We start from the raw sequence: 11,667 nt of genomic DNA on the forward strand, positions 1-11,667 counted from the left end.
ATGACTCTGCCAGACAACTATCCTGACCATACTACATGGGTAATATGCTTTTCTGCTGTCGTGACTTGTCCAGAGGTCAGAGGAATGAAGAAGCCTAGGAAATAAACTGTGTGCTCCCTTTGCATATGGTTTGAAAAAATACACAGCCTGCTGTGTGATCTAGAGCACTTTACAGTCCCCAAATATCCAGGTAATAAAGCAGAAGAAAGAACAGCATTTCCTTGGATGTGATGGCCAACCTTCAAGAAGGGGCTAGCAGAAATCTGCTCTCCCTTTGAAGCGGGAAGAAGGGCACAGGCACTTTCTGGGGAGCCTTACGACAGCGGTTTTACTTTCTTTGCACAGCAAACAGTGAGGAGCATGGGCCCACCCAGAGGTGCCAGGGTAATTATGGTGTGGAAGTTAAAGATTTTAAGGGGTGACTTAGCTTTCCAGCATGTGGTGCTAGCTGAGGCTGTAGCATTGCAGAGGTCTCCTACAGAGCCAGTATTTACATATTTTGCTTGATCTTCTCTCCCTCTTCCTTCTCAACATGTTTTGACTCTTGGGTCGACTGTGCTCTGTTGACTTTCACCTTGTATCACAGCAGTGATCCTTACACCAGCCTCAGGCTTCTCTCCTCCCCTTCTCCCTGCCCCAAAGAAAACACTTTCAAAAGCATAAGCATTACAGATTTGATTGTGCATTAAATATTTGCAAACTTCTGTGAACAGGCAGCAAAGTTATTATCTTAAGAGGGAAATGTTTAGATGAGGCTGAAAAGAACTTGAATGTTTTCCAACACTGAACTCAATTTCAGATCTCATTTGAAGCTATTATTAACTTTCTCATGATGATAAGAGATGTGAACCTGGAAATATGAGCAATTATGTATTGCATAATGTCATGGTGAATCAGGCTGAAATTATCTAGTAAATGTAACTTTTAAAATGATTGCGTAACTGTCCTGTTTCTTTACCTGATGCTTTCAATATTTGCCATCTTCACATGAATGACTTCCAGCTTACTGGTTGTACATAACCTGTTGTCCTTAACTCTTTCTGGTATGTTTGGCCATATCAGCCTTTACTTTCGGACCGCTAAATACAAATATTCATAAGTAAACTGACAGCTGTCAACATATCCCTGCATGACAGCTGATAGAAGCCACCATTGTCTATAGAAAGAGTTGAAACCACTTTATACCATGTGACTAGCTAGTAGATAGTAGTAATTTCAGTACTTTGCATCAGGGAAACAGTACGTTCTGCAAAGTGCAAAAAAATCCTTTGCAAAACATATATAGGGAGTCATGGAGAGAACAAGGGCATGAACCTGTATGTTCTCAGAAGTCCCAGTTTACCCCTACACACATAGATGAAGGACTTTGTGCATCTTACTTATAAATTCCTGTCAAGATACAAATGTGTCCTGGTTTCAGATAGGATAAAATTTCCTAGTAGCTGGTACAGTGCTATGTTTTTGATTTAGTATGAGAATAATGTTGATAACACGCTGATGTTTTATTTGTTCTAAGTAGTGCTTACTCTAAACCAAGGACTTTTCCAGTTTCCCATGCCCTGCCAGTGAGCAGGTGCACAAGGAGCTGGGAGGGAGCACAGCCAGGACAGCTGGCCTGAGCTAGCCAAAGGGATATCCCGTACCATAGCACATCATGCTCGGTATAGAAACTGGGAGGAGCTGGCCAGAGCCCACCGATCGCTGCTGGGGGACTGGCTGGGCATCGGTCAGCGGGTGGTGAGCAACTGCACTGTGCATCACTTGTTTTTCTTTTTCCTTGGGTTTAATTCCTCCCTCTCTCTCCTTTTCATTAGAATTGATATTGTTGTTGTTACTATTATTATTATATTTTATTTTATTTCTATTATTATATTGTTCTTATCTCAACCCATAAGTTTTACCTTTTTCCGATTCTCTTCCCCATCCCACTGGGTGGGGGATGTGTGTGAGTGAATGGCTGCATGGTACTTAGTTGCCAGCTGGGGTTAAACCACAACAAAAGGGTATTGATTTATTGCTCAGGGTTTTTTTATTTTTAAAAATTTATTGTTTGATATTTGTCTGCTCTGGTATGGTATTTTTCAGTAAAGAATGGATATTGCTTTGGCATTATGATTCAAGTTAGATTACAATGGGATCATTACTTGAATACTTCATCTCAGGCTTAGTGTTTGCAGTTCAGGAAAAGATTTTGAAAAATTGGGAGGAGCTGGAAAAGAGCTTCAGGAATGAATGGATTACTGGGAAATGTTGTGACATGCCCTGAGAGACTTTTGAGGCTATAGGGATTCTCTCTGGTTAGTTTATTTGAGAACAGATTTAAACAGGAATGGATGATAGCCATTGTAGGAAAATTACTTTGGAGTGAAATCAGAGAAAACTGGGACCTAACAGAAGCATAGTATTACAGAAAGCTTTTTAGGGTAAAATACAGCTATGGCTTTTGGGATGGCTGGCATACAGGGAATCTACTTTACCAGGGCTCCCTAAGCAACACACCCTGCCAGCTCAGCTCATGCTGGTAGGAGTAATGAGAAGGGGAGTGGAGTAGAGACCCCACGGCCAGGCTCTGTTGGGCTCCCTGCAGGAATGGGGACCTGGTGGTCTGATAAGCTGCATAGCAGTTGTCACGTGAAGAATATATGAGATGTCCACTGCTGAGCTGACCACTGCGGGGAAATTACTTTCCTCAGACGAAATAATTTCACTGTAATACCTACGCACACCTCCATCCCAAAGTTACCTGCCTTCAAGGTACCACCACACCTCACTGGGCACGTGATAGCAATCCATAACAACACTATGTATGGCTGAAGTCACTCAAGCTCCACCTAAACATAAAGAAAATTGACTGGTCCTGGACTGAAATAAGACTAAAGTGGGGGAATTATTGTCTAAACTCCCGAAATACCGCACTTTATTTTAGTGTCACAAGGTTAGGTCAAGCTGACCCACCCTTTAATTGTAAGTTCTGGCTGACAAGCTGATAAGGTGTCACGACCCCCATACATCAACAGAAACTTAGGAAAGTAGGGCAAAGGTAATTGTGGTAGTGGGAGATGCAACCTCCGACTCAAATAGCCCCCCCAAAAGTGGGCAAAACCCTGCTTGGAGAGCATACATAGTTAGTAAAAAACTTCAGTAGTGCTGAGGATGCGCCTAATTTACATTAGAAGCGAGAAACTTGTGACCTATCCAGTGTATGATGAATGAATATGCAATGTACTATGAAGTGTGCAAAGTGAACAAATGAGGGGAGAAGTTAGGGAAGACTCCACTGTAACTTCTGGGATCAGTGGACAGGCTGAAGCTGTCTTCTCCCCCATAGGGACGTGTGGTGGTTAAGCACATCATTCTATGACTGACTCACGCTGGCTGTTACAAAGTGCGTTGTTTGAAGCTTGTTTTGCTGCCAGTGTATTATCACCGGCAATCTTCAAACCCTACTCCGCCACAAACTTGTATTTTGTATAATAAAAATCTTTAGCTGAAGTTCATTTTACATAAGTCTCTGGAGATCTGAGCAGTTGTTATAAGGGATTTGACTCAGTGACGCTGTCAGTGGGTGTCCCTGAGTAGTTTTAGTCGAGTCACCCCCCAGTACAGTGGACTGTCAAAACACAGGTAGTGGACTGGCTGTTCAGGCACAAGGGTCTCGTCTTTCTTGGGAAACAGACAGGTTGATCCAATATAAAGGGTACAAAGAAACCCCCCTTCTTAATGTGACAGCCTCGATCATATCCATGCAAAGAGACTTCTGGCATCAGCATAGCTGGAGCTACGTCAATCCAAGCTCGTAGCAAAGCTCAAGTATTTCTCAGTGAGGGTGAGTAGCTACTAAAACAAATCCCTGTAGTAATATGGTAGATTCTTCAACTTTGGAATTTTTAAATTGACATTGAGTGTCTTTTGCATAAATATTGGTACAGTCGCAGAGCAGCATAGGATACCATCACACAGCTTTGCAGGAGATATTCATAAGTTTTAAAGGCTAGAAGGACCTCTAGAAAACCCAGTCTAAATGATTGTATCCCTAAGGCCTTGTACACCCAAGCCAATGGGATTTAGCTCATAATTCCTAGTAACTTGTATTTAGTGGTTCTTTTTTTTAAAAAAAAAAAAAAATAGGAGGATAATCTTGATTTGAAGAGAAAGCGAGAATCCTCTTTTGATAGCTTGTTCTAAAGGTGAATCATGCCCATGGTTTAAATGATGTCCTTAGATTTTAATGACTCTCTAGTTTGTGCTTCCAGCCTTTCAACTTCGTCATAAGTGTCTCTGCTGTAAGGAAAGAGAAGACCATTTAGCAATGGCTGTTTTGGTTTTGTGGAAATATTTTAACTTTATAATTCAGTCACCTTTCATACTTCTTCCTGAATAGTTTGGTAGCTTAGGGCATCCTACGATAGCATCTAGGCTTCTCCAGTCTATTCTTTTTCTTCCCATTGGCTTTGTTAGGTAGAACATGAGGTCCTCCAGCCTCCATCCTGGCTTTCCACATCTTGGGCAACATGGCTGGAGCCATGTCTCTGCCTGCTGTACCAAGCTTGCAGAAATCCCAGGCATCCCCAGTGTGCATGCACCAGTCAGCTCTGCCCAAGCTGCCCTGTAGGATTCTGCTGAGGGGTGTCAAAGGTGGCCTGTTCCGCACACTTCACCCTCCTGAGCCCTAATATTCTTCTGCAGCAACTAGAGAACCTTCCCTGCTTTGGGGGCTCTCCGCCCCTTCATCCACTGACAGCATAGATATGCCTTCTCATCGTGACTGGAGCACCAAGTGATGATTGCAGGGACTCTCTGTCCTGCCAGGGGGGGAGAAGAGACGTCATTGTATCCCTGTTCTCTTGAAAAATCTAGAAATGGAGAAAATCTTCCTCTTCACCACCATGGTGAAAAGACAGGAATGTAAAGAGGATGTCCTGGGCTAGGAAACTATCACCCAAGGTGGGAAAGGTGGAGAGAAAAATAATTGCAATGAATGGAGTCTAAGGACCACAAGAAAACCCAGCCAAAACATTCTGCTGCTGCACCAGCACAACACAACAAGGAATGTATTGTTCTGTCCACTTTTATCATATAGAACAGCGAAGCCATGCAGCAAAGCAATCTCTGCCATGGAATGTCAGCAAAGGAAGCCTCCATAATGTAGGCTTTGTCAGAGTGTCTCTCCTGCTTTTCAGGCCTGCCTACACTGTGCTGCATTGTCTTCAGCTTGCTTCCAAAATATGTCATGGTAAAATACCTTAAGGTGATCCAGTGGTCAGAGATTGCCTCCTTCTGTCAGAAAATAGATGAGACCCCCTGCTGTCTTTTCCAGCAAAACCTAGTTGTTGGGGGTTTATCTCCTTGGAATTAGTTTTTCTTAAATAATTTAGTTAGCTTGGATTCTTTGCTCAAATTTAGATATTCCTGAGCATGTATTTTTACACAAATTCCACGTGGTCATTGTGTAATGTCCCTATATACAGTTCTGAACCATTTTCATGTTGTGCAAAGGATGTCTTTGAAATTGCTCTGACTTTGCCATGATGTTTTTGGTCCCTTACAACTGAAGACTTCAAAGATGTTATCTATCTTTGCCAGAGTTCATGCTGACTGACAGCAGATTTACAAAAGCATTATGGGCATCAACAGGGGTTGGATATTCATTGCCCTTGATTCCTCCAATAAATATCTTCTGACTTCATTTGCCACACACTTCCTTCCTCCTGTGTTGCTCCCCTCTGCTCTTTTTTCCAACAGAGTTTTTACACTTTCAGTGGATACATTCCAAGGGCCTGCCATTGAAATGCCTTCCCCAATTTTTGTCAAGATGATTTAAAACATGCACAAAACATGCATATACTTTCATTCACATCCACAGTTTTTCCTTTGGGAAAAACTTTCTTTTTCTTTTGATTCTGCATAGAATTCCCAGAGTGCAGCTGTCCCGTGTGAGTTGGCAGCTTGGCAATTTTTGCCACTGATGCACCTAAACCACGCATTTTTCCGGCCATTCCTTCCCTTTGCTGCACTGAGTACTGCCTTCCTGCATTCAGTGGGAAACTCAGACTGCTAAAACACGAAGCTAATAGGTCTGTTTTTTTCTCTTGGTATAACACCCTTGCCGCCAGAGGAATACTGGTGTGCCTGCAGGATCTAGCCGTGTAGGTGGGTGCACACTGCCTGGATGCACACCTTTCCGATGCAGGTCAGATGTGTACATTCCAAAGGTATGTTTACTCCCAATTTATTTTCCCACATGTTGTAATTGTTTATTGGAGTGAAACACAAAAAATTTTTTTGAAGAGTGCTGAAAATACCCATGGGCCTTGTACAACAAGATATGCAACTTAGTCTTTGGTATGTTTTATTTGTAGCACTTTTTCTTTCTTTAAGTTCAGTGGGATTGCAGCGCTATGGCAAATTAGGCAACTACTGAGAACATATATTTCAGGGATGGGTTATCATATATCACACTTGGGGCCCCACAGTCTGTGTCTTAACTAGAAGTTCACATGTCTTAGATTTATTGTCTGCTTTCACTTCAGCTTTCAAGCATTTGACATTTTTTTTCTCTGTCTCTGGCATGGCATTGAGAAGATCCTCTTGCCTTCTTTTTCCCACACCCTGTTGAAGGTTCCTCTTGTCGTTCAGGGGGTGTGTTCTGCCTAGGGTGGGTTTACTGATGGGTCTTTCTGCAGCTCAGCTGAGCCCTCCAAGGTTATTTCTTCATTCTCCTTCCCTTTATTGGGTTTGCAGTGTGAGTTACTGACATTCCCATTTGTAGTAGTTAAGGATGAAGCTGCTACTTCTCTTTAGCTGCAGATACCCTGCTTAGGCAAAACATGACCAGCATGAATGTGGAAAAGCAAGAAGGAGAGGGCGGTGGCTAACAGAAAGGCAGGGAAGTGAAGAAGGAGCTCACTGCAAAAGGAGGAAGATGAGGCTCAGAAGCCCGTAAGATCTCATACTGTGTGAAGACTAGTTTGGGCAAAAAGCAGGTATTTCCAGGGATCACCTTTGCCGTTATGTACTTTCGCTGGAAGATAAAAATTACAGCTCTTGCATATGACATCCTTGTCCAGCACAGATGCCAGTTACCAAACACTGAGTATGCACAGTGGAAGAGCAGACGATGGTAGATCTAGGAAGAGCAGATCTAGGTGTGACCATCACCTCTCGTCAAACATTTCTTAGTCCTAAGCACTGCCTGAGCCAGTCTGCTGGTGTCTGTGTGTTCTTCCCCTTGCATGCTTGGCTGGCCTGCGGGCCAGCCGGTATTCACGGAGGCCTGGGTTTTCCCTTATTCCCTCTGTTGGTGCCTTTTTGTGGTTAATATCTGAAAATGTCATCCAGTCAAATTTTGTGGGAAGAAGAATTTGAAAAGCACAGTAAGAAACATTTTTTCCATAAAGACAGCCGGGCGGTAAAATAGGCCACCTGGAGAGGCTGTGCAGGTGCCATCCTTGGAGATTTTCAAGTCCCAGCTGGACGCAGCCCTGAGAAACCTGGTCTGAAATTAGTGCTAGCCCAGCTCTGAGTACACTATTGCACTGGAGGCCTCCTGCTTGATTCCAGGATTTTATGATTCTCTGAAGTCTGCAAGCTTAAAAAGTCAAGGGTAAGATCAAAGAATCACTATTTCAAGAGAAAGAAGTATCTAAGTAGCCTACTACTTCAGGAAAGACAAATCATGATATACCAAAACTACTCTAGACCTCATCCACTCCTTTCCACAGCTAGAAAGTCCTGTTTACCAGCTGTCCTGGCTTTGGCTGGGGTAGGGTTAGTTTTCTTCCTAGTAGCTGGTACAGTGCTGTGTTTTTGATTTAGTATGAGAATAATGTTGATAACACGCTGATGTTTTATTTGTTCTAAGTAGTGCTTACTCTAAACCAAGGACTTTTCCAGTTTCACATGCCCTGCCAGTGAGCAGGTGCACAAGGAGCCGGGAAGGAGCAGAGCCAGGACAGCTGGCCTGAGCTAGCCAAAGGGATATCCCGTACCATAGCACATCATGCTCCGTATAGAAACTAGGAGGAGCTGTCCGGGAGGGGCCATGCTCAGTATAGAAACTGGGAGAAGTTGGCTGGGAGGGGCCGACTGCTGCTGGGGGACTGGCTGGGCGCCGGTCAGCGGGTGGTGAGCAATTGTGGTGTGCGTCACTTGTTTTTCTTGGGCTTTATTCCTCTCTCTTTTTATTATCTCCCTTTTCTCCATCATCATCATCATCATAATTATTATTATATTATGTTATGTTATATTATTTTATTTAAACTATTAAACTGATCTTATCTCAGCCCATGAGTTTTAGCTTTTTCTGATTCTCATCCCCATCCCACTGGGAGTGGGGTTGGGGTATAGCTGTGGTGAGCGAGCAGCTTCATGGTACTTAGTTGCCAGCTGGGGATTAAACTACGGCACCAGCCAGGCTCGTCCGTCCATTCCCTGTTTCTCAGGAATCTTGAAGACTGCAAAACTGAAGTTTTTAGCTGAAATAGCTTAATTTTCCTATTTTATTAGTCCTCAAGATTGTGCAGTCCTTTATGTTCTTTTTTTTTTTATATGTATGGCTGGGTGCATATGTGCATGCTTGGCTACCCTCGACATTCACATGCAGAAAGCAGCTAGGATTTAAACAGAGATTTGTATCCTGAAATCACTCATTTGACTTGACTTGGGGCCTGAAAAATATTTCTATTATTTAATCTAATTTCTGATAAACAAATTGTCAAGCTTCTGTTTAATAGGAATGCTTTCTTTCAGGCCTGCATTGTGGTATTTCTCTGCGGACCAAGGCTAGGAGCACACATGAGCCCTGGTAGGAAGCTTTAGATCTGCGGTCACAGATTAGGCTGTAATCTGTTTTCAATATCAAAATGCTTCAGCGTTCAAATAGTGCATTTGAGTTCAATTTCACAGCCCAGTTTCTCATCCTCTGTAGACTCCTCTTCAAAATGAAAAATTATTTGGCTCTCTGGTTACGTACCCCCAATTATTGAGAGCTCCCACCTTCTGTATAAATTGGTTTTGAGTTGCTACTAGTATTGCTTTGTTCACACACGCCCTAGCTTTGGTGCTAACAACCGCAATTTTCATATTTTTTTTTTTACCAGCCAGAATTTTGGGCGATTTGCTAATATTGGCTAAAATGCTGACTCTCATTCATTTTAGTTGACAATATCGACTGAAGACCTGAGGGCAGAAACGCCCAGAGCCTATCCCCACCGTGTCCTTATAACCCGGAGAGGTTATAACCCGGAGAGGTCCAGGGACGGCCCGCGGAACCGCGACACATCAGCTCTGCCGCGGCTGGTGGCGGTGGACAGTAGATGTCACTCTTGCCTAACGTATAGAGATTGGGTCCTCCACTGAAAGGATGGACTTTTTTTTTTTTTTTTTTTTGGGGGGGGGCGGACGCGGGGAAGAATGACTGTTGATAGTAATTGCTACTGAGTGAAAACTTATTTTCAGATAGAAAGATGTCTACATAGAAAACCATAGCTTTTATAGAATCATGGAATGATTTGTGTTGGAAGGGACCTTTAGAGATCATCTAGTCCAACTCCTCTGCCATGGCCAAGGATGTCTTCAACTAGATCAGGTTGCTCAAAGCCCCATCCAACCTGACTTTGAACGCTTCCAATGATGGTGCATCAAAACATTGTCTGGGCAACCTGTTCCAGTGTCTCACCATCCTCATCATAAAGAATTTCTTCCTTATGTCCACCTAAACCTATGCTCTTTCAGTTTAAAACCATTGCCCCTTGCCCTATCATTATAGGTCCTGATAAAAATTCTCTCAACATCTTTCTTATAAACTTATAAGTATTGAAAGGCTGCAATAAGGTATCCTCCAAGCCTTCTCTTTCCTAGGCAAGATGTTGCACCTACACCTTGTTCTGAATGGTTAAAGAAAGGTATATTGAATCCTTAAGAAAAGGTGTATTTCTGGGTTTGAGGTTTTTTTGGCACAGTTTATTTATAATGTCAGTATTTGAAATGTATGTTGGGGGCCTGCTATATTATACAGAACTGCCCATGTCACCACAAAACTGCCATTATGATACATAAACTGGTGGAAACTTAATAGTAAATTTGGGTGCTGAGGGGCTGAAAGAGAGTTAATTGGCTACTGTCTTATGGGTGAAGAACAAACCAAACCTGCTCCACTACCTGTGATACTGGCATATCTGTGGCAGTGGAAGGCTGCCAGACCAGGCCATGCCAGCAAAGCCTGCGTCCCTCTCTGCTCAACAGCTCTCTGGCGGCTCTGCAACTGCTTCAGCAGTTATGCCCTAAGCACCGAGGGCTGGAGCTTTCAAAAGACCACAGAGAAATTCATACCACAATCACATTGTCACTATGACTCACTTATTTGTTAATAACATGTTTGGAGCCCCTTTGAGTATCTTGGGAGACCAGACCAGTGCCCAGGCAGGGGTAAAACACTCATAAAGTTGCAACATGTGGGAGCACCTGTGCTATATGGTCTTTTTTTCTTGGTAAGAAAGAACCAGGTTCCCTGAAGAGAAATATTAGTTGCTCTCACAGGGGTGACAACTCTTACTGTACCTCAGTAAACTTCACTTTATAGAAAGGTGTGGAAATCACAGTAATTTCTGACTTCTGCTGGAGTTTTGGCTAGTGGTCTCTGATCGGTATCAAGCTCTCTCTTAAACAGTGAACATTTTAAAGGTTGTTCACATAAAATGATTTTCCTACCAGAAAAATCCCACTGTTTCGGTATAATAACTACATAAATGCTTTCAGCTGTGTTTGGATTCCTGGAGTTTCACTGTACAGGACCAGAAGGTGTTTACAAAAAGAGACACCAATTGTCTTTATTATTAATGTCTGCTGTGGATATGCAATTTCAAGAGTGAGGCAGAATGGAGGAGTTACACAACTGGGACATCACGAGAGAGATGCTGAAGGTGAGATGATTCACTAATAGGCATCTGTCACAAACTCCTTTCCTTCTGAATTCCACCCTATACCCACTCCAACAGAGACCTCAGTCAAGCATTAAGTGCTTGTTTTAGAAGAATCTTTGAAAAAAAATTATCACATTAGCAGCATTATTAATAACACTAGTGAAGAGAGTGACAGGGTTGTATGTCAGTTTGGCAGTTCTGGAATTTCTCCAGAGGAAGGCAGTGTGTGGCTTCTTTCATAACAGCAAGTCTCATCCACCTGGGAGATTATGCAAGAGGATGTTGTACCAGGAGAAAAATAATCATTGGCACTGTTCAAATTAAACCGAGGGGGTTAGGTAACATGAAGGGAAACCCCATGGATCCAGCCATTGACATTATTTGAGAATTGCATTTGGCTGAAAAGGATCTGTTTGGAAATAGGAGACTCATGGGCCCAGACACAGTGAACAACAGCCTGCACTGGCTCTGGGCAACCAGGGTTTGTTTAAGAAACAGTGAGACAACAGTTTTACTCTACTTTCTGAGACACCCACTTCCTCACTGACCCCAGCACTATGGTCACAAGGTCTCACCATCTATCTCAGCAGGGAGGTTGCTGCTGGCCCAGGACAGTCAAGCAGAATCAGATTGGTGCTGCTGCCCTTCGTTAACAGTCTCAGGCATTATGTGCCACAACCTGTCTGGTCTCCTGCATCTTCCCACACTGCCGGGTTATTCCTTCAGGCAAGATCTTCGCTTTGTTTTT

Source organism: Falco rusticolus, chromosome 2 (genome assembly GCF_015220075.1).
Source record: "Falco rusticolus isolate bFalRus1 chromosome 2, bFalRus1.pri, whole genome shotgun sequence".
Classification (NCBI taxonomy): Eukaryota; Metazoa; Chordata; class Aves; order Falconiformes; family Falconidae; genus Falco; species Falco rusticolus.